Here is a 27,765-nt window from a genome sequence, read left to right on the forward strand (position 1 = left end):
GTGAGATCTTGCAGTTCCATAAGGAATTTAAATTGAGAATGTATATAGGTGATTAAGTTGTCTGCTTTCATTGCAGTTATCCAGAGTACTCTGCAAATTTACAATCAAATATTAAAATCAAGGCCATGGTTTACCAGGAACCAGTGCAGAGGGTGTAAGAAAGATGGTTACATCATGCAGAAAGAGACAGAAGTTTTTGCAACAATTTTGTTTGTTAGGAGTTTAATAGTTTAGGAGATAAGGATTTTCAATCATCTGAGAGATATGAAAAGGTATGAATAAATATCTCCACATCTTTCCTGTTGATATCAAAATATAAATTCAATTCCCCTTTCATGCTAAGACTTTTCTAATGAATGAAGCAGTTAAAATGGCTTTATCAGGAGGAAGCACTTCTCAGCAGGCATTTAGTTCGAACAAACAAGACCTCTGTTTTCCCAGGATTGTTTTTCATCAAATGCAAGGCATCCAATAACAAGTATATGAGAAACAATTTGATAGAAATGAGAAAGAACTTTGATGACCAGCAAGCCATGAAGACTTGGGTATTAACATTATTCCAATAAACAAACACTATACTAAGAAATAGAGCAAGAGTAACTGAACATCTAGCAATTTAAAACTGATCTTTTTTGTACATCACAAATTACAGAAGCTGATATACAGATACTCATGTATGGAGATAAATGAGACCACGATGGAACTGAAAGAAGAAGTTCTCACGAATGTATTCATTTTCAAAAGATTTGCCTAATCAACAAGGTCAAATGCTGCAAAAAATGATAATTAAGCTCAGAGGATACATAGCAGAGATTAAGCAGTGATTAGTGCAGTATTGTTCCTACATTTAAATGCCCTGGTCCAAATTTATCCCTAGTGCAACTCTACTAACACTAGTGGAGTTACATTAGGGACAAACTTAGGTCTTTGTTAAATATGTTCATACAAATTACCACTGAGTGGCAAGGCAACCTTTTCCAGAACTTTATATAGGAAAATACTTTGGAGAAAATAATATTGGACAGCAGTTGGTAACACTCTTTACACTGAAGGAGCACTTGGTTCAGCATTACATTGGCAAAGGCCAGCTTTAAATCTCATGGCACAGTGCTCGATGCATTTATAATCAATAGGGTTAGTGATAAGTAAATCTCAAATGGTCTGGGAAATCATTTTGGACAGGCTTCCCGAAATGTGAATGTCTAAGACTATTCAGTATGAGAACACTAGGGTAGATACTGTGTACAACACACATTAATCAGTTCAAATTAACCATTTACCTATGACATGTTTCCCAGGGATTTGTTGAATTTTAGTTCCTGACTTAAAGTACAGTCTGAAGAATTCTCAGACATTTATACATTTTATTAAATAAAATAGAATTAAATGACAAAATATAATATTTACTATGTTTGCGTGGATATATGAATATGTTTGTGTGAATATGGTTTGGGCATTCACCTAGGAATTGAGAAACCTGGGTTCATTCCGTGCTCTTTCACAGACCTTCCGTGAGACCGTCATTTAACTTCCCTGTGCTTAAGTTCCCATCTATGATATGGACAATTGAACTTCCCTACCTCACAGGGGTGTTGTGAATAGAAATATCTTACAGATTGTGAGGTGCTCAGCTACCACTGTTTCGGACACCATAGACAGAAATCAAGAAATCTTAGCTCAAAACTCAATAAATCTATGTCTCATCACAAAGTAATACAATGTATTCTATACTATTCTGGGGAAGTGATTTTAGTACCAATATGAAACTATTGGTCCATATTGTAATCATGCTTCATATGGACATGGAAGTAATGAGACACAAAAATCATTTTAGGGTTAATGGAGAGGACACAACTTTATTTAAAAACTAGTAACCGACTGTGAGAACCACCCCACACAACTGGCAGGGTTGTTCCAATTCAGTTCTCAATGGGCACCAATGGCCCCTGATTTTACTATAAGTCTGAGGCCATCCTCTCTATGAACCCTCAGGCTTGCCAGGGGCACTGACTGGAAGCCAGATTCCTGATCCACTTCTCTTTTTCACACCAGATGTGGGAGAGATAAGAAGCTATGCCAGACATAGAAGCACAGCCCCTTATTATCCATCACTGTGCCCAGCTCTAATGCCCAGGCAGCCCATTGGAGTACAGGAATCTCAAATCCAATCCTTTCTAACCCACCAACTGCACTGGAACTGGCCTAAGCTGTGTCAATTGTAACATAATTCCCACCTACCCCCAACCTGATCCCCTGGATAAGGAAAAAAATCCACACAGAAGTTTGCCTACTTGGGGCAAAATCCTTTCCAGACCCTCAAACTAGTGATCAGTATAGCCCCTGGTGACCAGAGATTCAGCAATTAGGTAAAAGGTAGGAAAGGTGGAGCTAAAATAGGAGTTCCACAATGGCTACTCCACCTAAACAACAATCTCTCTAGCATTTTTTCACCATCAAACGGAACAAATTACCCAGCTCCAGCATCACCCTCACTGCCCAAGAGCAGCAGAAGTGGATAGGAAAGCCCCAGAACCTGGACTCAGATGCAAAATGTAACTCCCCATTCCTCAAAACCCTACAATATGAGGAAAGAAGGTGAAAGAAAGCACTGAAAGCAAAGTGGATGGGGTGGGAGGAAAAGAGAGGATGCACATAGAACATTGCCTCAGCTGTTTCCATTTGAGTTTCTTCCCTGAGCCTCAGCCTTACTTGGTGTCTACACTTTTTCTTGCTTATTAAAGCCCCATCCCAGGTAGCGAGGTGAGTATTTTTATCAATTATATGTTATGAGATTGTCAGTAACAGTTCAACTAAAAGTAATTCTAAAGTTAGTAAAGTAGATATGCAAACAAGTACTTAAAATCAAATTATGCCTGCCTGATAATTTATATTCAAGCCTATTTCTTTTTCTCTCACATGGCCCCTCCCCCGTGTGCTTTTAATAATTCTAAACGTTCTAGTTCTCCAGTAGTTGTGACTACAAGTAATTTAGAATTCTAATATTAGTTTACTGTAAAGTGGTATGTTAGCCTAACAAAGGGCAAACTCTCTATCTTAGAACTCATTCATTCAAGCTCTTTTCTTTCTTCTCTGAAGCTGTCAATTTAAGATGACATCACAAATCAGGTTTGAAAATCCTCTACATGCTAATCATGTAAAACAGTTGTCTATTAAATTAGAGTTATGTTAAACTAGTGTAACAAATTTTCAATTCGCCACCCTCTTAAACACTTCTTCAGTAAACATTCTTTAAAGACAGGTAGGCAGAAATTTGTTAATGATGAATTATACATTTTGAATACATAAAGTTTATAATTCAGGTTTATAATCGGCAGAGTATTTAAAATAGAATAGCCAAATCATCACATGGGTAAAGGAAATGCAGAGCAAAATATTTTATATTTATCAACTGAAATTGGTGTGTAGATAAATTATCCAGCCTTATTTGAGAGATCTTGGTCAGATATAAAGATACTAATTCAGGGCTATTTTATAAGTCTTCTTCCATTACCACAGCAGTCTTCTATTAGAGACTTAAAGGACAGATAGTTCATTAGAGTTAGTTGTTTAGATGTGGTCCTAGTGGCCAGCTGTCATCACGCACGCAGTCTTTCATCCAGATTGTTTCATTTGTTGAAGGAATTCATTCGGTTCTTATGGGGAGTCTATCGAATCATTTCCTTTAAAAAAAATAATGCAGACTAAACGGGATATAATCCTTATTTCATACCAAGAAATAAAATTTTCCACTCAGAATATAATTTGGGTATCATTCATTATCTTTTCATAATCCGAGGTACTTCTGTTATGATTTTATGTTTGTACTTACACATTAGTTTTGGTTGTGTTCCCAGATCCCAGATCCCAAAGTCAATGGAAAATATATTAATGCAAATATTTGGGGATATTTTTGTTCTGTTTTTGGAATTTTAATGGTTTAAGAAACTGCTGCACATCGTGAGATAGTCTTCCATACTTTTGTGGTGTCCCCTGTATTGGCATCCGTACTCTGTCTCTACAAAGCTTCCATAAGGACCCCTTTGTTCTGCTTGGTATCATTTTCCTGGCTAACTTTACATGTCTCTGTGTTCCTATTCAGATTGAAGTTTCTCTGTCAGCAAGTTTACTTCTTTGCAGAAATATTCTTTTTGAAGTTTTCTAGTAGCCTCTGTCCACATACTTTAATATTTTCATAAACTCATTTAATCAATCCATTATACAGCAATATAGTCACTTAAATCATCCAGTTCAACAACAACAAGATGAAACAGCTGTATAAATCTTCAACCTCTGTATCAATATCTGTTTATTCTTTCTACAGTTATGTTTGGAGTCACCTCTGCATATTTCTGAGCTCTACGTCTTGTACTTCTAATCAAGCAGTTAACAAGTTTTGTGGCCACTCATTTATGGCACATTTTGGTTGTATTTGCCTTGACGACTTTCAGTTCACATTGGTTATTCAACATATAAACTAAATGTTCTATCTGTTCTTTGACATAACATACCTTTGGTTCATTATCTGGTAGGTATGTTTATTAATTAGCATTCTTAATTCAAATGAAAGAACATTATCCTGACACTATTTCCTAGCAACAAACCTTACTCTCATTGACTCTTGTCATTTTAAGAGGTCTGTGTCCAGAATGCTTTACACAGTGGTTTATTTTTTATATAGCTTCTCAGACTTAATCCTTTTATAGATAGATAGATAGATAGATAGATAGATGGGTTTGTTTAGGTTAGAGTATCAAATAAAGTGTCATGTTCTATAGTAATTTAAAACCATCAGTGTTTAAATTTCAGTATAAACCAGGTTTCAAAAGGTAAAGAGGAAGTTCTTTTTTCATGAGTAGTGCACTGGCTTTGTATGACTGGTAGGGTAGGCTTTCACAGACTTAAAACTCATCTTCCACCTTCCATTCAAAACAATTCTAATGAGGGTTGCATACACTGGTATCAGTAAAATAAAAGACATTTCATTCTTATGCCCCCAAATTAAACCAATGCCAAAATATTTTTAAATTTAGAAAAATTTACTTAATACTTTTATTGTTTCATTTTGCATTTAAACATACTACAGTTCTTCCTACTTTAGCCTTGGATTGGTAATACCAGGATACTGAAAGAAAGATATTTCTGCAATGGAAACTACTAGATCAATATGATTATTATACTCATTACACATGGGTTTTATTAATGATGTTATATAATGTTATGTATGTCAATGAACTATGGATCTGATCCCCAGATACAGCAAACAGACATTATCAGTCCATTGTAGACATATATTCCTTAACAAACATTGTGAGGAGTAGCAAAGAGTCTTGTGGCACCTTATAGACTAACAGACGTATTGGAGCATGAGCTTTCGTGGGTGAATGCATCAGACGAAGTGGGTATTCACCCACGAAAGCTCATAGTCCAATACGTCTGTTAGTCTATAAGGTGCCACAGGACTCTTTGCTGCTTTTACAGATCCAGACTAACAAGGCTACCCCCTGATGATTGTGGGGAGTGGATCCAAAGTGAATTTAATGGAGGATATCATGTTGAATATTTCAGAAACAATTGTAAGACTAAACAATTCATCCTTTCTTTTGCTGATGCACAATTAAGTCTCTGAATTGAACAAATGTCTTGCAGAATGTAAATTTTCTGAGAAATTCTGTAATTTAAACACTGAATTGAAATAAGGAGTTTCTCAGAGGAGCAAATAGGAAAAAAAAGGTGTCTCTTTCCATGTTGAATTATGTGTTGATGAGGTGTAAACGAGCAACTGGACAGTCTTTCTCTGAGGAAATGATGTTGGCATATCCAATCACCTTTGGAAGGTCTGGCCAATATCATAACCCATGGGATTTCCACTAATGATATAATACTTCAGATATAGTTGATTGTCATACAGTTTTACAGTGCCACCCTTATCATTTTAAAGTATATTGTGAAAGAAGTGGAGAGAGGCTTGAATTCTGGAGAGAGAGGATTTAATGTGAGAATCTGTGAAGGATTTGATTATAACTTATCACAGCATCATGAACAGGACATACCATCTCATTTGTATTGGCAAAGCAGGATGCTAATGTTAGGATATTAAGGTGACCAGGGTATAACAGTCTTCAAGAGTGTTAAGAAATGACAGAGTGAGTTTATACAATAAAATGCAGAAAAAAAGATATAGAAATAGGGAAGTTCAGAGCAATTCAACTCAGACAAGAAGCAAGAAAGAGAAAAGGGATAATGAGATCTACTCTGTGCCCTTTGATGTGTGCAAGGGAAGAATGGTGTTGAAACCAATTTAAGGATGATATAACCCCAAGAATTGTAAAAAAATATCAAATTCCTTTAAGGTATGGAAAAGCAGCTACCAGATAAGTCAAATTTAGCACAATTCAAGTAATTTGGCTTTTTTGACCTACTTGTTACAGCGGTGGCTGCAGACCATACAGAACTCCATTCAAGTCAGCGTGGCACTAATATGTAGGACATGAAAACAGCAAAGACATCTGCATGGGAATTCTCCTAAATAATAATGCTCATTCTAATGTCTGTAAATAAGATGCAATAAGTTATTTTACCAAATGGTAAATTAAATATCTTTAAAATCTGTGAAAGAGTATAGCTTTGACATCATGCAGAAATTATGAACGTTTAAATTAAATCAATAGTTACCAATTATCTAATATGATGAAAGAATTGGCCAAAAAGTGAACAGGAGTTTTATGAAAATATTACAGAGTTGGAACATTTTTGATGAAATTTCACTTCATCTGAGCCAAAATGTTTTGTGGAGACGTGTCAGTTTCAACAAAGTTTGTGTTGGGAAAGGAGGTTTGTTTGCTAGTTTTTTTTTGAGAGAGAGATCTCAAACTCTATAGCCTGGTGATCAGGGCACAGGTTCAACTTCCTGATCTGCCTGATTCAAAGTGATATGGGATGAAAAACTTTACTCTGAAGCAGGCAGAGTAGGTACTTGTACGTGGGATTACCACATATCAAGCCAGTAACCTAAACACACAGACACACAGACACACAGACACACACACACACACACATGCAGGCACCGATTTCCCCTCTTTCCTGTGGATGCTCGACCCCTCACCCCCACCCTCAATCCCTCCCCTCTCCACCCCTTCCATGAGGCCCCGCCCCTACCTCTTCCCATCCCTTCCCTGCCACCATTCCAACCCCTTCCCCAAAGTCACCACTCCAACTCCCCCCTCCCTGCCAATATTCCAACTCCTTCCCCAAATCCCCGCCCCTGCCTCATCTCTTCCCTGCCTCCTCCCCGAGCACGCCAAGGTACTGCTTCTCCCCCTCCAAGCATGCTAATGCTGCCAAACAGTTGTTTGGCGGCAACTGGGTGGGAAACACTGGGAGGTAGGCGGAGGAGCAGAGACACGATGTGGTCAGGGGGAAATAGGAGGTGGGGGAGAGGAGCTTGGGTGCCGGTGGGTGCAGAGCACCCACTAATTTTTCCCCAGGTGTGCTCCAGCCCCGGAGTACCCATGGAGTCGGCGTCTATGCACACACACACACACACACACACACACACACACTCACTCTCTTCCTTAATTGAAAAAAACATCTGTTTTATATTCATTGTTATTTGCAGTGTTGTTGTAGCTGTGTGGGTCCCAGGATATTACAGAGACAAAATGGGCAAAGTAAGCTCTTCTTTAGCTCTGTGTAAGCTCGAAAGCTTGTCTCTTTCACCTACAGAAGTTGGTCCAATAAAAGATATTACCTCACCCACCTGGTGTTTCTATCTATGACAATTTAATGAAATTCTGTTTTTGCAAAAATGTTCAAAAGGTTTTGGTTTTGTTCTAATGCAGAATAAAAACAAATGTCAAAACCCCAAAAGTTTCCATATCATAAACTTCATTGCAGCCCTAGTGCTCTGGGGTTGATGAAATGTGTTGGGGCAAATAGTCTGTATGATTTTAGTGTAAAGATATTAAGAAATGCATTACAGTGTATGAAGTTTGAGGCCCAGAGTTCTATTTAAAGCACATTGTGATTAAACAGTCACTTTTAACCACAAAATGTTTTCTGTTTGCTTCCCTGCTTATTCTCCACCACCCCTTATACAGCAATGAATTTAACCCATCATGCAATTATTAATTGTAATCACGTTTTTTGTAACTGTGCGAGGAATAAGAGTATGTATTTGCATTAGGACTAGATTTTGTGATAAATTGCTTTTGCATATTGTACATTCCCATATGACACCTCCTAGTATCTATTAATACAGCAAGAATAGCACGTTTTAGTTACATTGCAAGGGAAAGTTACACAACAATATAATATCCATTTCATATAAAGAGCTTGAAAGATGGGTTGTATCTCTTTCTTTAAAAAATGGAGGAATAAACACATAGACAGGAGATCAAGAAGTAAAATTAATATAACAAATCATTTTAAAAATCCAATAAAATTAGCATTTTGTGTTCAGTGACCCTTAACTAAAGTGATGCATCATTGTGAAAAGCAGTTGTAGGCTATAGATTTCAGTCTGTCACTTTGACAAATCTGCTATTGACAAATGAAATTTTGGCACCTTTTCACTGAAAAATAACCAAAAAACTGAAGAAAAACAACTTCATGCAAACACTTCTAATTGAGAGAAGCTAGTCAGAGTCAGTGTGGTGAGGCAATTTCCAATATAACAAAGGGAGGAAAATATGTTTATCTTAAAAGGGTAGTTGTCAGCTGTCAAATTCTTTTTGTCTAAAATACATTTTAAATACCAAGCATTCTGAAATGTCATTTGCTTTAATACATCAGAAGCTTTAAAGAACAATAACACTTGCGTTCACAGTCACAGCTGGGGGCATTAAATCTAGCTAATGTTTATGCTTTTAAAATGTAGTTCTAAGTAAACATTAGCTAAAAAAATTTAGAATGAGCATTTAACTTTCAGCAGTGAGCTATGGGATTTAGAATAACGGAGTGTAGAATTATTTTTTTACTCATCATAATTATTCTGATAGGTCATATTCTTCCTTTATTTCCTGTTTTACTTTCCATTTTTCTCTTCCTGTTCACTGGCATCATTGCTTTGACTCCCTAATTCTGGTGTGACAAGGCTAGGCAGTTACTTCTAGCTAATTCCATTGTTGCTATGCCGATTACACAGTTGATGTGGTTGCTATGAAAAGGGCATTGATTTGTTTCACAGGTTACAGAACAAGAATAGCTGGGCCAGAAAATAAACCCAGTTTTCCCTTGAAGTTTGGCACATAGTCACAGTCTTGTCAAGTCGAATGTTATTATGGCAAGCCTTGCAATATTTTGTGTTTTTCATCAAGATTTAACTTCTGGATTCACGTGAAAGAAATAAGTCTTGTAGCCCTTGTGGTTTCAGAGAAAAGTTGAAAATTATAAACCCAAAAGGCTAAAATATCGGAAGGCAAATTAAAAAGGCCCCAAATGTATTATTTTGTAAAAAAAAATATGATTTTTAAGTCAATCTGAGTCTTATGATACTTGGGGTCTGATTCAAGATTTTTGAATGCTTGGGATTGGCAATACTGTAAACATTGCAATATTAATACTGCATGCTTCCGGAGAAAGCAATAATATAACTAAGAGTACTGTAAGATGGAAGAAAGTTTCTTCCTAAACCTAGGTGGGGCTTATTTCATACCTTGGACCTTATAGTTGTTTCCTAGTTAGTTCACAGTTAGTGTAATAGAATTAATGTTGAATTTCAGAAGGACACCTGATGCTGTCCTTACTGATATAAGATTGCATAGTAGCTTTTAGCCACAGCCTTACATAGAGGGCAGTGTGGAGTTATGACATGTCAGTGTGAGTGCTAGAGGATAGTGTGCCGATAAGGGGCATGGATTAGATAAGGTCTTTTTATGATCCAGCAGCTCAGGGTGAAGAGAAGTGAAGACAAATATTAGGCACTATTGGCAAGGGAATGATGAGAGAATCCAGATTATGTGTAGTCCAGCCATGCGTATTTGTATAATTTTTTAAGGCACTGAGATATCACAATGATGAGTATAAATATCTGACGGACTGATAATAGCTGGTGAATTATTGATAGATAGATATCTGAGACTGAAACGTTTTGGGTTTGTCCATGGGGATCTTCCAAAATGGTGATAGATGCTGATTGCTTTAAACACACTTACAGTCTAGTTCTTACAACCTAGGCCATGTCCATGTATACATTTCACATATTTATTTAAAAAAAAAAATACTTCTAGCAACATGACAAGTAAAAGATCAAGACTAGTTTCTAACATGTTTATTGTACAGCTTGCTGTTCCTTGTCCCCATAATTGAATTCTTCTTTCTTCTAGATAGCCATTGTGGGAGAAATATGGCTTTGCTCAAAGAAAATGTGTTCTCCTTTTTGTATCCACATTTCATTTCCAAAGGGCTGTACTGTCTTTGTTTCAAAAGATGGATTGCTTGTGCAATCCTGACTCTGAATATTTTGTGCAGTTATATGTGAATCAATCATGGAGCTGAACACTTGACTATGTCAACTTGTTCTTATGATCAATTTTAGCAGAATAATTATATGGAATGATCCAGGGGCTAAAATCACATGTGCAATATTACAGTGATAATGACTATATTCACTATATTATGAGATCTGTTAACATTTTTATTACAAATTATGAGCCAAATTCTGCTCTCATTTATACTTGTGCAAATCCCTTGAAGACACTAAGGACAGAACTTGTTATCTTATGTTTAACCTATTTACAGCCTCACCTCATAAATGCATGTGATCTGAAATGTGACATTCACATTTTTAAAATGTCACACAGATGAGATTTTTGTTGATTTAATTGGAAAAATCAATTTTCATTATTTTAAGATATAGGAGTACCAAATAGACTGATTTTATAAACTGTTCAAATACCTATTACGCAAAAAGAGATTCATTTGTCTAACAATGGGCATATTTTAACCCTTTACACGCAGAAATGGGCTCATTTTTATAAAGAAATTATACAATTTTTACTGGAAAGAGGGGCCCATTTTTGTTTTTTAAAAATAATATATTGTACCTGAGCAAATTTTCCCCAAAATGAGTCCAAGTTTGAGTTCTTAACACAACATGAAAAACTCTGAATTAAACATAGTGTTGTAGTATGTTATGAACACTTCTCATCAATTCTATCCAAAGCAGATGTATCAAATATGGCTGATCCAGTTAAAATACAGGATTTTTTTTTCTTTAGCACAGATTTAACAAAAGGAGAATGTTTTTACAAACATTAAAAGAACTGTTTTCAGCTTGAAGCTGCACCTGACACATCTATTATCAAATCAATGTTATGTGGTGACTAATGGGGCCTGAATCTCCACTCTCCCCCTTACTCCACTGGAGTTAAACCAGCATAAAACTGGTATGAGAAAGAGCAGAGAGCCAGGCCCCATGTGTCTTTTCAGAATCTTTTTCTGCTTGATTCTATTGATAGATTTCATAGACTGGCATTTCTGTAATTTCATGTAGAAGTTAATTACTTTATTCATAGAGTTGTTTTAGTCTTTTCAACCATGTTGATATTTTTGGCAAAATTGTGTTTGTAGAAAATAAACAGCAAATTAAAGATAGTTCTTGTTAATCATGTGTCAGATAGTGCAGCAAGGATACCATGTAATGCTCACAGGAAATACATTGGGTGTCTTTAGAGAAGATAATTAAAATGTAAACGAATGTGGGGGATTCTGGTCAATGAAGGCTAACAAAGGTCTGCAAGGTATATGCTGCAAAAAGAACCATAATTTCATTAGACTGCAACTGTTTGTTTTAAGAATAATTTTGAAAAGAATTTCTATTCCCATATTTTCAAAAAAATATTTTGCCTCATCCAGTCTAAAGGTGATTTTAAAATGTAGAGAGAACACTGTTAAAGTCCCACATTATTAGCCGAATACTGTATATCTATGACAGATTTCAAAGTAGTACACTTTAAAATGAAATACTATGGCTGTGAATCAATTCCTCCTCCTTGCCAAGAGTACAGCAGTGCAGAACCAGGAGGTTTCACTTTCCACATATTTGTGTAAACATTTTCCTTGGATTTAATCCACCTGGGTTTGCATCCTTTGGATATTGTTTCCAGACATGTATTTGAATGGACCTTAAAAATCAAAGTGAAACAGCCTCAAGCACCAATTTTATCATACTGTGGACCTCAAAATAATATCCTCTTCCACCATTTACTCCCCCAGGAACACCCTTGTACCTTCCTTTTCCTTTTTGCAGTCTTTCTGACAGATCAGTGTCCTTCATCTTTTCTTGTCTAATGTCCCTCTCCATGTTTTGTCATCTCCGTGCTCTATTTAAACCTGACATGTACACCTGGATAACTTCCCTGATGGAGGACCTGATCCAAAGCCACTGTATTCAACTGAATAATTATGCATGTATCCTTTAAGTCGCTCCAGAAAACACACTTCTTCCAGCAATCCTGTGGCACCTTTAAGACTAACAGATGTATTGGGAGCATAAGCTTTCGTGGGTAAGAACCTCACTTCTTCAGATGCAAGTATGAAGATAATTTTTTTTGCCACAAAATAGCTAGACAGATAATGTATAGATAAAGGATGGGGAATTCGATGTAATACAAAAGAAAATGGCTAAGTGGTAATGTTCCCAATGACTTGCATCTGAAGAAGTGAGGTTCTTACCCACGAAAGCTTATGCTCCCAATACTTCTGTTAGTCTTAAAGGTGCCACAGGACCCTCTGTTGCTTTTTACAGATTCAGACTAACACGGCTACCCCTCTGATACTTCTTCCAGGAAGCTTATAAAACTTTCCCTCAAATAATAATTAAAAATGGACTATACAAACTAACTGCAAAGAAGCAAACAAATTAAAGGAAAAATATCAAAATAAAATGTATGGAACTAATTGGGAATATTACCACTTAGCCGTTTTCTTTTGTATTACATCGAATTCCCCATCCTTTATCTATATATTATCTGTCTAGCTATTTTGTGGCAAAAAAAATTATCTTCATACTTGTCTAATCCAGCACACTTCTGATAATATATAAATGAATACATTACATTTAAAAGCTACAGTACCTCAAACTTAAAGTAATAGAACATATTTTAGTGTAACTATCATTGACTCAGGAACATTTAAATTCTCAGGTTAAAACATTCAGCAGAATTTGGGGGTTTGGGATTCATGGAGAAATTTATTTTAACTTTCTGTTCATTTTTTGCAATGACTCTAAATCTCTTACTTCATCACAAATGTATTGGCTTTATCACAAATGCAGAAATTATTAACCAGATTCTGTCATCCTTACTCATGTTGAGTAGTTCTTTATTCCATGAGTAATGCCATTTGTTTTACTACTTGTAAGCAAGAGTGGCAGAGTCTAGCCCTTAATTGAATATCCCCCCTCACCTCTCCAAATTCAATAAATTAGTATGAAGTAGCTTCAGTATTTTATTCATTTTTTACTGTGGTGGAGATCCAGCCAAGAAGAGCAAATGGGCTCCCATTTCTTTGGCTTTTTTTCCATCTGGATCTAAATGAAAAATGGTTGTCATGTGTAACAGCTAAATAAATATTGAATCTTAAAGTTTAGATTCAGATGCTTTGATAGCTTTCTGGGCCAGAATTAATTAACAAATATAAAAACTTGGATATTTGCCACTTTATGAATAATGGGGACACTAATAGCAAAGGAAAATGTTTGGCAAAAATCAAACCTAGAGTCGTAAAGAAAATATTTTAAAACTGGTAGATGAATTAGAGGATTGGTAATTGGATAAAGAGACTTTCACCTCAATGTCACGGGTTGAAATCTGTCCCTTGTGGGTAGTTTCAGCAAAGAGACATTCTGAATCCTTCCCACACCATCAAACGTCACTTAGGGCACCATCCCTGTCTAGCTGGTGCTGCTGCTCTTTACATGAACTCTCTGTTGAGACAAGGAGACTGAATAATAATAACTCTCATTTCTAGAACTGGACCGTCCAATGCTGAGCCACATTGGCCAGGCATTATATGGAAGCTTTGACTGCTATTCCTCATGCTGTTCCACTCCCATCATGAGCAAATATAATACTGCAATCTCGGAGACATTCAGCATTGCATCTTTCATAAGCACTAAACAGAGTAGATATTAAGATAAATTGGCAGCCAGATAGATAGATAAATATAGAGGCAGATATTTTGCACCTTTGACTGCTTCACCTACCCTCTTTCCATTAATCCACCTTCCTCGTGACTTATTCTAACATTGCAAACACCTGATCAGTCTTTAGCTGCTGACATTTTAAAAAAGAAATAAACCTGGTCAAAAAAGTTTCCTTACGGTCCCTCCTGTCCCCAAATACCACATCTTTTGAGGCACAGGATGGTCAATACTCAGACATGTAAAAGAAAGTAATTTTCTATACCATTTTCTCATATGACTTGAAATTCTGCTATTTTGTGACCCTGGAGGGCTAGATACAAGAGCACTGCATCACAGAGAATGAGAGTTTCCCAGCTTCCTAATAAGACCCAGCAGCACTCACCTCTAGGCCTGAATGGCCCTGAGATAGCAGACTTTTGTGATACTATGGAAATCTTACTTATAATAAAGGTGTTTTAGAGGTTTTTATTGCTCTCTCTGAGCCCTTTACAGGTGATCTCATGGTAACTAAGGCACCTACATTTTACTAGCAGAAGGATTGAAAAAGGGCTGTAATATTTTTTTAAACTGATTCTGCAATACATGTAGCACATAAAGAACCTTTAATGGATAAGTGTTTTGTTTTTGTTTTTTAATTACTTGGTCAGAATATTTGCACAGATGACTCTTGACCTCCATTTAGGAGTAATCTGACCATCTCAAACTCATGCTGACAAAACCTTTATACCATACCGTAATCATGTATTCTGTCTATCTGCCTACCTCAGGAGTTTTTATAGTGCTCATCACCATAGTATCTGTTTGCTAACTTTAAGGTTTGCTATTATTCAATAATGTATGTATACCATTTTTTGACATAATACTTATTTTTATTCTGTTTTGTCTTGTCAGTACAACAGAATACTATGTTTGATCTGTAGCTATTTTAGTTGCTCTGGGAAGACTACAAAAATCTAATGCACTGGGAAAGCAATTTACTATAAAATCTACTTGAAACAAGATATTCTTCTAACTAGTGATGTGTGAACCTCAAAAGTCTCTATGGTTCCATTTGTTGTGGATAAACATCCTCAAGTTTGAATGCTTCTCTGAAGCTTACATAAATGTATTCGACACTCTTTGAGAAGTCAGGCTGGTTGATCTCACAAGAACAGGTTTCCTCACAGGTTCTCCTATACTTTCTGATTTCATCCATGTTTCAAATAAACCATAAAAACAGCTTTTCTTGAGGAATGTTAAGATTCCTACTTCAAGTTTTGGAAAAAATCAGGGAGTGAAAAGGCATTCAGAAGTCAAAGTAAAAAGAATAGTTCATTGAATTTTATTGAACTTTTATTATAAGGTTCAGTTTGGTTGAGTTTTAGTTCTGTATTTAGTTTTCTTTGGTTATTTTATTCAAACAAATTCACATATACCTTGTTCTAACTTGTTTGAATATGAGATTCTCCAATAGGTCTGTCACCTACACTGCTTTGAATGAGCAATTCAATTGTTTTCAATCTATATTCCAAATCCTGCAATATCTTTCCTTTATTCACAGTAACTGGTTAGTAAGCAGGGGCTTTCAGAAGATGGCACAGAAACAGCTTCAGAAAGGCAGTCAGTGAGACAGTAAATGAGAGTATCACCACTCAAGGATGAACACTAGTAAGAGCTGTTTTCCATCAATCTATCTAAGGGAAGGTCTACACTAAAAACTTGCATTGGCACAGCTGCACTGGCGAAGATGCTCTAAGCCAATGGGAGAAAGGGCTAAGACAGTATTTCCTAATTTTTTGCAAGCCATATTCCTGTTCAGGAAAATTAACCCAATCAGTTCCCCTATGGCACTGCCATGTGTTAACTGTCTACCCAAAATAAGCAGTCACTCTCAATAAATTGTGCATATCTTCATATTACACTTCCTCTCCTTTTGTACAAGTGTTGATAAGCAGTGAAATAGTTAACAATGTTGGCACTTTTAAAGGATCTAAGATAGCACCCACTGAAATAAATGGGTCCTTTCATGCCTCAGTTACTGATTCAGGCTGCCCACAGACTCAGTCAGACATCACTGCAGCCGTTACACTTAGGTCACATTTTCAAAGTTTCTTACAAAAAAAGCTAGTGAATTACCATTTTTTAAAAATGAAGGACAAAACTCTGGAGAATAATTAAGGAGATTTGTCACACCCCACTGGCTAATCCGTCATGCCTCCTTAGAGAGAGATACTGTTTTGTTCTAAACTGAGAATATTGCTAATATTTTACAATAAAAAACATAGAGGGAAATTACAATTTGAAACATTTGGCAGTGAATCAAAGTATGATTTTCTAGCTGCTGGGAGCTGTGAGAATGCAAAGCAAACACCATCATTCATTAGGGCAAAGCAAGCAACAGAATTCTCAAGTAAAAAAGAAAGGGCCAACAACATCTGTGGTGCTTTGGCTATTCTTTTTGATAAGCAAAATAACAATAATTTGTGAGTTTGAGCCATATAAGAACATGAGGCTTGCTAGATTTGAACTAATGTGGCCATGGAAGAGGCAAATGCAATCCTAGAATGCATTAGGTGAGGTATTTCCAATAGTGATGGGGAACTGTTATTACCATTATACAAGGCACTGGTGAAACCTCATACTGTGTGCAATTCTGGTATCAAACTGGAACAGGAGCAGAGAAGAGCTACAGGATAATCAGAGGAATGGAGAACCTGTCTTACAAGATGAGACTTAAGGAGCTTGGCTTGTTTAGCCTAACAAAATGAAGGCTGAGGGGAAGGAGATATGATTGCTCTCCATACATAGATCAGAGATAAACACCAGGGAGAGAGAACAGTTATTTAAGTTAAGGGTCAATGCTGACACAAGAACAAATGGATATAAACTGGCTATCAATAAGTTTAGGGTTGAAATTAGACAAATGTTTCTAACTAGCAGAGGAGTAAAATTGTAAAAGAGCCTCCAGGGCCGGCTCCAGCGTTTTTGCTGCCCCAAGCTGTGAAAAAAGAAAAAAAAAAAAGGCGTGATCGGTGGCACTTCGGCAGCAGTTCTACCACTGCCGCTTCATTCTTCGGTGGCAATTTGGCAGCAGGTCCTTCCCTCCGAGAGGGACTGAGGGACCCGCTGCCGAATTGCCGTAGAAGAGCCGGACGTGCCGCCCCTTTCCATTGGCCACCCCAAGCACCTGCTTCCTGCGCTGGTGCCGGCCCTGACAGCCTCTCAAAATCTAATTTGTTTCAAGACTGAGCTTGATAAGTTTATGGAGGAGATGGCATGATGAGTTTGCCTATAATGGCATATGATGCATCCACAATTGTTATTAGCAAATATCTCCAATGGCCGAAGATGGGACACTAGATGGAGAGGTCTCTGAGTTACTACAGAGAATTCTTTCCCAAGTGTCTGGCTGGTGGGTCTCACTCACAAGCTCAGGATCTAACTGATTGCCATATTTGGGATTGGGAAGAAATTTTCACCAGGCAAGACTGGAGGAGACCCTGGAGTTTTTTTGCCTTCTTCTGCAGTGTTGGGCTCAGGTCACTTGAATGTTTTAACTAGAATAAATGGTGGATTCTCTGTAACTTGAAGTCTTTAAATCAATATTTGAGGATTTCAGGAACTCAGTTAGAGGTTATGGGCCTATTACAGGAGTATGTGGGGGGTGGGGAGAAGGGAGAGGAGGCGCGACTGAGGTACTGGCCACCCAGTACCTGCAATGTGCAGGAAGTCAAACTAGATAATCATGATGGTCCCTTCTGGCCTTGAAGTCTATGAGTCATGAATCTACATAAATGTTCTTCCTAGTACAATAACCTTCCCTCAGTAGAAACAGATGCTTCAGAGACAAGCAGAAACCCCTCCAAAGAACCTAATTCTGAAAAATGATATTTTGGTGTATTTACCTTGAAACTATAATAGTTTTGTTTTCTGTTTACTGCATCTTTAAATTTTGCTCTATGCAGAGACAGCAGCCATGCTGTTTTGAGGGCTGCTGCAGCTTGTTACAGAGGACACATAGACTGTGTTTTCTCACTGACACTTTACTTTTGTTATTTCTTGTTGCTGTCTGCTTTAACCTAAATTAGTAGTCTTTTTTACTCAAAAAGTACACCTTTTGGTCTTTGTGTATGGAAACATAAAATACCAAGTGAGAAATTTGTTCAGATCCCAGACAATGACATGATGTGGAAGCACGTGCTATTGGTATCACTTGGAAGTGGCTGGAATCTGAATGACAATCCTTAGCTTTATGACTGGCACACAACATGCCTAGAAATACATAAGTGAAAGACAGTTCTTTCCATGATGGCACAAAGTTAAGAGGCCCATTGTCAGAATCACAACTGGGACGAGGGCAGTTGTGCCTAATGGTTGAAACCATTGGAATAGCCAGGCCTGAAGGTTATCATGGAGCCAAGCCAAGCATCAGGACCCTGGGATACCTGGGTGGTGGTGGGGGAGGGGATGCAGTCAAGAGCAGAACTGAGGTAAGAGCCAGAGATCACAGGCCAAGTACTGGAGCCAAAGGATGAGGGAGACAATGTGATTGGAAATCAGAGCCGGAGGTCATAGCCAGGAGTGTCCAGCATGGAGAAGGGCAGAAATTGGAACGGGCCCAAGAACAGGCTGGGGAGGAGCAGCGGCAGGCATGGGTTGGGTGGGAGCTGGGGAAGGAAGCAGGATGAGCAGCCAGTGAGTTCTGACAGCTGCTGGGCCAAATAGTAATTTAAATCAGTCCCTCCACAATCTGGAAGTGCAGTGAATCAGGCAGCTCCCTGACAGGATCAGTTATGCTCGTGATTTGCTAGGAGACTAACCCTGCTACAGCTGGCTCCCTGACACCCATCTTAATGGGGGATGGAATTTAAAATGCTGGTACATTCTGTGCCAAGAATATGGCTTCCTAAAAATAAAGTTATATATGGGTAATTATTGCAAGAACAGGACAGTGGAGCCTCTCCTAGCTGCAATAAGACTGAGTAATTTAAATAATATAATAATATGGAAGTCAGAATTGTGGTAGTTGGAGTGGAAGTAGGGCCCTCTAGAAATGCGTTTGTGCTTTTAGTTGTAATCATCATTATAGTATTCCAGATAATTCTATTGCCAAAATTAATAAAATCTAAACCTTGTCTGTTATCTCTCATGTAGTTATCATGCAGAAAAATAATAGAAAGGAAGTTAATTTAAATTAGAGGTTGTTGCCACTTTCAAATATGGGGGATATTTTCAAAAGTGCCTAAGGGATTTGGGAGTACAAATCCCATTGAAAGTTTGATTTACTTATCTGCTTTATCTTCTGATTCCCACTCCACTTCATCAACATTGTTCTACCAGAATTCCTTTACACAGAGAATGGGTTGAAAAATGGAGCAAATTGGCATTAAGAAGCAAATTAATGGGCATCCCTGGGGTGAAGATTGGCAACACTTCTGGAAAGAGAGTTTAAATATGCTAGATTATTTGGGCTAATCTGATGTGGTATATGGTATCAAATTCTATTCTTGACAGTCTCTTGGAGAAATAATCTAATTTAACCTGATTAATGAAAAATTAACTTGAATTCCCACTATTGGTTGAGTAGTAAAATAGATTGCTGGCTTTTTCAGGGGCATCCTTTGATACAACATATGGTCTTTCCTTCTCCTGACTTGGAAGTCAATGGTACTTTGACAATTTGCACCAGTTGAGGATTTAGCCCAATTTTCCTATCTTCTTTGAAGGCAGGTTTCTCTGTTAAACTCTGAAATAAATCTGAACTCCCTTCAAAATCTGATTATAGTGACACTAGTTAAAGATAATCTGACCATAGACAGTGTGTTGGCAATAATAGATTAGTGACTGACTGACAAATAAGCCTGTATATTTATAAGCAGGGAACTATTTCTTCATGTGTGATAATGACCATGACAAGTCTCTTGCTGTATTTGGTATCTATCAGAATGGCATTTTTCCTTTGGGAGGCAGTTTACCTGAATTGAATTGTATTGTCTTTAGTGTATCATAATGAAGAAACCCAATTTTCTGGCTGGCTCCTAGAATTTTTTTTACCGTGTTCATTGATATGTATTATGAGGTTATTACTAGGGCAAAGTTTTGTCAGGCATAATTTTAGGTGCTATATTTTACAGGAAGGATGTTGAAGAAATAGAAAAGATACACAAGAGTGTTTAGGATGACAAAAACATCTTGGGGTTATGGAAAAGTTAGAAAAGCTACATTTGTATTACAAAGAAAACAGGATGTTCAGCAGGAACACGACTGAGATGTATACAGTTTTGAAGCGTTCAAAACCAGGAAATACAAACTGAAACAAAGAAAGGAGATAAGGAAATTTAAGGAAAATTTTTTCTGTAAAAGGTAAATTATTATATGGAATAGGCAGAAAAGGAAGCTATAACTATTAACACAGTAAAGAATGCTGGCTAGGTACTTAGAAGGGGAAAAAAACATTATACAGTTCAATTAACTAACTTCTAGAGGTAAGTATTTTTCATATACATATTTCTGAATAGTTGCCCAGAGTTTTAATTGTACACTTTTTATTGTAGATCCCCTAAAAAATGTAGGGTACCTTCACATAGTTCATTTTATCATTATCCAACATATAGCATGGAAGACTGAGGGTTTTCTTTTACTAGTGGCAAAAATAACATTATTTTCAGTAGCTGTCAAATGTAATCAGCCAAAGTTAGATAGTTATGGGGAAGTGCTCCATAAATAGTGTCTGCCTTCGCTGTGGGGAGTGGTGAGACCACATCCAAGAAGAGAATGTTAAAGGCTATGAAGGAGGGGGGAAAGGGGCACATCAAAGAAGGAAAAATGTGGTGGTAGTCAAGAAGAAATATTATGATATTAATCTCAGCCGCAGATCTTCGCCTTCCTCTGCAGCATGGGGCATGGGCCATTTGCGGGTTTAAACTAGTGTAAATGGTGAATTTTCTGTAATTTGAAGTGTTTAAACCATGATTTGAGGACTTCAGTAACTCAGCCAGAGGTTGGGGGTCTATTACAGGACTGTGTGGGTGAGGTTCTGTGGCCTGCAATGTGCAGGAGGTCAGAGTAGATTATCATGATGGTACCTTCTGATTTCAAAGTCTATGAGTCTATGTGATGGCTCAAGGCAAGGAGGCATATGCCTTTATGACTGGATGAGGGACAATATGTCACAATAGTGACTCAATAGTCAGACATGACTGACAGCATTATTTCTGATGAAAAATATTTTCCTTGGTATCTCAGAATGTCATGTGTGCTCTTTTGATAGTTATGAACACACATCTCAGCAGTCCCACTTTTTTAATTTAACATATAAATTTGGGGTAATTGACCATTCTTTAGTTTAATTTAGTCATTCTAAAAAATTAAATATATGATCATGCAAAGTCAAATATCGAGTTTCAAGAAATAGAATGAGAAATTCTTCATCATTGTAATATGTTCATAAGTTCAATGAGAGAAATCATAAACTGTCTTATTGCAATTTATTCTCATAAAAGGTACGCATAGGAAATATGTCTCCATTTCTATCCCCCATTGTGTTTGTCTATTGCTAGCCTGCCGGGTGTCTAAATCAAATACTAATCTCCGAAATACCAAAATAGCAACCTTTGAATTTTTAATTTTACAGTCCCTATAGCTTTGAAGAACCAATAAACATGTAATCAATTTTAATTTAACTTCAAACCCATTGGTGTGTTTACTGTAGATGGCCTTTATGGGAGTTGAATCTAAAATAATGTCTTTATTTATCTAATCCTTTTGGAGAGATATTACATGTTCTGCCACACTATTACAAGAAAAAAATTACAAGACAGCAGAAGGATATTTGTTTGACAATTATTTTATATATATAATTGTAACAAGAAATACTGAATACATTTTATTAACAGAAATTAAAGTGCTCTGCAGAGTGCCTAATTCTTCTCTCAGATACACACAGGCTGCTAAAGGTGTCATGCCCATGTAGTTAAGAGAACAGCTGGGCATGTAATTTGTGCTATTAAAGCCTCAAAGCTTCATTTCAGATAGCAGGATGCTCACAGATCACTTTCTAGGGTAGCTATAGTGGGTGACGATTTCTCTAGGGCAATACTTGTAAATCTCACTCTGGAATTAACCTATACACTTAAGAATAGAGCCATCTGGGAAACTGATTTTCCATCTGATGAAAGTTTTTGAGACATCAAAAAATTTTACCATCCTGAATTGAGATGAAAAGTCAAATTCTCAAAACATTTTGCTATCTGGAAAAAAAAATTGTTTGGGTCAACCAAACTTTTTGCTTTGATAATTTGAAACATTACATATCATTCTGAATGAAAATAAAATTACACTTTAAAGCAAAAAGTTGTTTCAAACTGGAAAACTGGATTTTTTCATTTAAAAAATGTAAAAACATTGATTGCTCTGAAACATTTATTTTTTAAAAAATCAAGTTAAAAATGTGTTGAAACTGACTTTTTCCACACAAAAATTTCAATTAATCCACAATATCTAATGAAAAACGTTTAATGAAAAATTCCAGATTCTCTCTATGTATTCATCTTCTATAATCTGTCTAACTCTTGCTACAGGACCATCCAAATCTATTGATCTGTTGAACAAATATACACTTCTGATGGCATTGTTCAAGTATCAGCTCACACAGAGGTGACATGGGGGCACACGGGGCCACATGCCCCTCTCCCCTGAGTTGCTGCTTGGCTTGTACTGAGCATGCTCACACAGTCTGAGCATGCTCAGTAACATCTGCTGAAGCTGCTGCCTTCTCTCTGCTACCCCATCCCCCATTATCGGCAGGTACAAATTGTCTGACTCTCAGGCCCAAAATTAGAAGCTAAGTTTGTATCCTATCTAAAACTGATATTCACCAATATTCTGTTTATTCAAGACGAATGATAGGATGAATCTTTCTCTCTCTCTCTCTCACACACACACACTTAGTAAAGATTTTTGTGTTTAATTTTGTGGGTTTTTTTCTTAATTTGTTGTTGTTTTTCATAAGGAAACAATGAAAAGCACAAAAAGTGTAAAAGACTTCAGCTTATATAAAAGTTTCCAAATACCACATGCTTCATGGGATTGCTAGTAGAATATTGCAATTACATTATTTTACAACTTATCAAAGCTGCAAGACCAGGCAATACAAAATAAGAAATACTACATAGACATTACACATTAGAGAGAGAAAGTGCGAGTGTGGTGGTGGTACCAGTAATAAAATAGAAGACATACATGAATAGGTAGAGGTGATAAGGAGGGACAGGTATGGGGAGGGAGGAGAGAGAAAAAAATAGGTGAAATGGAGGTCTGGCATTCTTTGAGCCACCTCAGCATTTTTTATCCAAATATCTCTAGAAATGATATTTCCATATTTCTTGTATAGCAATAAGTTTTTTTAATAGTTTCTCATTCATCGTTACCATTGTGTGACAGTAAGTATAGAAGTACACATTATATCTCCCTTTTTAAAAACAAATATAAAAATGCTAACTGTTAGAATGAAAATTTCTCTGCATATTTCACACCAAAGGCAGAACAAATCTTGCTATTATTGAAGTCATTTGCATAATTCCCATTGACTTCAGGGCTATGAGATTGAGCCCCAAATCCTGAAGTCCTTTCTCATTTTTTTTCTCAGTTCTTAATGAAGCAAAACTCCCATTGATTTCAAAGGGAATTGTGCCCAGGTAAACTCAATAGCAACTCAAAATTTGGCCCACTGTATTTAGACTGACTGTACTATAACATATTACTTCTGGAGTATTAATCTAACCACAGTGTGCCTACAGCTTATTCATTGCATTAATAATTATCACACATTACATTTTCTATACACATATACGTCTTTTAGTCCTAGTGGGAATTCAAAATTTACATCAGCTTCTTAAAATTCATTAATATGTACTTGGAACACAACAGTGAGATTCTGTGATGACAGAATTAATGAAAGAAAGATTGTGGCTTTAGCATAGGCAGGATGAGTATCGTGAGCTGACAAGGAAATCAATGGATGAATATACAACATAATAGCAATATTTGGGTTCTGATAACTATTTATAGTACTATTCTTGTTATTGCAAAAAAAAAAAAAAAAAGGGGGATCGGTCACAAATGGTGTTTACTACTGGTGGCACTGACTAGCAGTGATTGATGCTCCGCTATCTAACAAAGTGTGGTTACAGTTGGATGAACATTGCAAACCAATTTCTGGATTGTTCACCTTTTTGAGTGTATTCTCTTCACAGCCCTTTGGGTGCCTGCTTTCCATGAACAGTCAATTATTACATTTCACTAGCACAAATAGTGAATTATGGGCCTGACCCAAAGCTCTTTAAAGTCAGTGAAAAGATCACAGGTTTGAATACTCACAGAAGGTGAACTCTAAATTAGTTGTTTGGAAACATTCACATCAGAAACCTGATCATAAACGTTTTGCTCATCCTATCAGGGATGACGTGACTTATTTAATCAATCACAGCTAAGTAACACAGCATGAATTGCAGGTTCCAAATTTGAATAACAAACCATAGAATTAAAAGAAAAAGAAAAAGAAAAGGCAGATCTAATAAAATGCTGGTCAGTGTGCACTCCTCGAATGGGAAAGAAAAAACAGGCCCTTCTTCTGCTGGCATCTTTGGACAGAGGAGAGAAAGCTCTCTTATCTCTTGGCAGGACAATTCATGAAGAATTGTGCCAACTGTGTTCCCCATCCCAAAGCATATGAAATAAAGAGAGAAAGAAAGTGATGGATTGAGCCTGGCCAGAACAGAAGGACTTCAAGCCCAGTACCAACACTCAGGTGGACAGGTTTCAAATGGTCTTTAATGTCATGGCTCCTGGACAGAAATACGATTCAAATGTAAATAATGCACTCCATGCACATTTCAAGGGCACAATAGTAATTTGAATGTAATAGTATATCTATGTTAGCACTTCCTAAAAAGAAAAATGTATAGATAGCTAGATAGAATTTCAGAAAGTTTCCATCTTATTTCCTGATTAACAGTAGCTCCAAGGCCTGAGCATGCAGTCCTTATTCAAGTAAGTAGTCTCACTAAATACAGCACAGGGACTATTTGCCTCAGAAAACATATAGATTTGGATACACAGGAGGATACTGTAATGAATACAAAAAAACTTGCAGATCATGGTATCAGTAAAGAATACGAAACATACATAATCAAAGTCCTAAGTGATCCAAGAAACAAAGTACCATGCAGGTTTTGATAATTAATGGCCATGGACATTAGAGTAGACTTGATAAACTAGCAGTTCTTGTGTGTATTTCTTGAACAGTATTACAGCTAGAGATTTGAACCAGGTCCTCTGTGACCTATAGAAGTGGTCTTAACCTTTCCAGATTACTGTACCCCTTTCAGGAGTCGGAGTTGTCTCATGTAACCCCAAGTTTCACCTCACTTAAAAATTACTTGCTTACAAAATCAGACATAAAAATACAAAAGTCACAGAACACTAATACTGAAGAATTGCTTACTTATTTTTACCATATAATTTTAAAATAAATCAATTGAAACATAAATACTATACTTACATTTCAGTGTATAGTATATAGAGTGATATAAACAAGTCATTGTATGAAATTTTAGTTTGTACTGATTTCGCTGATGCTTTTTATGTAGCCTGTTGTAAAACTAGGCAACTATCTAGATGATTTGATGTACCCCCTGGAAGACCTCTGTGTACCTCAGGGTTACATGTCCCCATGGTTGAAAACCACTGACCTATAGACGGTGTCAAGTATCAGGGGATAGCCGTGTTAGTCTGTATCTACAAAAATAACAAGGAGTCTGGTGGCACCTTAAAGACTAACAGATTTATTTGGGCGTAAGCTTTCGTGGGTAAAAACCTCACTTCTTCAGATGCAAGAAGAAGTTTTTACCCACGAAAGCTTATGCCCAAATAAATCTGTTAGTCTTTAAGGTGCCACCAGACTCCTTGTTGTTTTTGACCTATAGACATCAGCTCTTGCCAGATGATCCAATTTGGGTACTTTCTTTTTGTCAACACACTGTAGCAGCAGTACTAAGTTTGTATCACTCTCTGAAGCTTTCATATACCTTTAAAAACACAAACATAAAAATATCCAACAACTCATCTATAATACAGTGTGTGGGAAAAAAGATGCAAAACAATTGGAACTTCATTTCAGAACAGATCAGCATGTCACAGAGACCAAGGAAAAAAACTACAAGCTCCCAGCTGGGAAAACTTGTAATTGCAACCAGCCAGAACATTGATACAGAGATAGCAAAACCACTAACAAGGGAAAAAGAAAATTTAAGAGACAAATAAAGGAAGCATTCTCATATGTAAGACATGAGCTCTGGTAAATATGACAAAATGCTGAACTGGCAGGTAGGATATATAAAATTGATTACTATGATGACAAGTTATATAGAATACCATAATAACGTAACTGAAATCTGCTTCCAATAAAAAGGGGGGAAGAAGAAGAAAAAGTAAAGCTAGTGGGACTAAATTAAGGAGGGGAGGGGAGAAAATAAAGCAAAAAAACAAATTTGCCCAAAGCGATATGTTAGTATAATCCTACCCTCAGCAAAGGCAATCAAGAATAATGGTAACATTACCATAACAGAAGAATACATATTGCTCCAGGGATTCTGTCAGCATACCCATCTACATCCCCAGCATGTATGGCATCATGAAAGAAAGCTGCAATATAAAAACTAATACCCCATTACAATAGAATGAGAACAAGGCTATGCTGTAAATTCATTTCTGAGCATGAAATAGCTTGCATCTTAATACTGTACATTAAGGCACACCCAGTAAAAAAGAACCATAGTAAGAGTTTCAGGGATACTGTACCTACCGACACCAATTCCACATATATTATTGCAGCTGCTTGTTATTACTTTTAATTTATGCTTGTGCTAAAGCTGTTCATGAAATACTGTTCATGAAAACTATATATCTTTGTTATACTTTTTCCCCCCAAAGAATCAGAATATATTTCTTCAACAAGATGCTTGGTCAGATCAAAACTAACGTAGGTTTAGATTATTGTTGGAACCTCAAAAAGGTTCAGATTTTCAATTCAGATATCAGAGGGGTAACCGTGTTAGTCTGGATCTGTAAAAGCAGCAGAGTGTCCTGTGGCACCTTATAGACTAACAGACGTATAGGAGCATGAGCTTTCATGGGTGAATACCCAGGGCTGGCTCCAGGCACTAGCCCACAGCCCACCAAGCATGTGCTTGGGGCGGCGCCTGGAGGGGGGCGGCGCGGCGGGGCCCTCCGGCTTGAGAGCAGGGCCGCGACTGGGCTCGCCGCCCTCCCCACGGCGCTCTGGCCACTGGGCAGAGTGGAGCCGCAGCGGGCGCTCCAGCCGGTCAGGGAGAGCGGAGCCCCGGCTGGGCTCGCCGCCCTCCCCCCGGCGCTCCGGCCGGTCGGGGAGAGCTGAGAGCCGCGGCGGGCTTGCTGCCCTCCCCCCAGCGCTCTGGCCGCCGGGGAGAGCGGAGAGACCAGGCTGGGCTTGCCGCCCTCCCCCTGGCGCTCCGCCCTCCTCCCGGTGCTCTGGCCGCCGGGGGCTCTCCGCCCTGCTCCCGGCGCTCTGGCCGCCGGGGAGAGCGGAGAGCCCCGGCCGGGCTCTC

General features: G+C 37.5%; 1 long non-coding RNA gene across 1 annotated transcript in view; it reads right to left on the reverse strand.

Annotated features, from left to right (window-relative positions):
- The window catches only part of LOC135984316 (uncharacterized), a 60,601-nt gene extending 33,675 nt beyond the window's left edge, over positions 1-26,926 (reverse strand). The window contains exon 1 of the long non-coding RNA XR_010602262.1: positions 26,740-26,926. This is a non-coding gene — a long non-coding RNA (uncharacterized LOC135984316). The remainder of the gene's footprint in view (positions 1-26,739) is intronic.
- Positions 26,927-27,765: the final 839 nt, after the last annotated feature.

Source organism: Chrysemys picta, chromosome 6, assembly GCF_011386835.1.
Source record: "Chrysemys picta bellii isolate R12L10 chromosome 6, ASM1138683v2, whole genome shotgun sequence".
Taxonomy (NCBI): domain Eukaryota; kingdom Metazoa; phylum Chordata; order Testudines; family Emydidae; genus Chrysemys; species Chrysemys picta.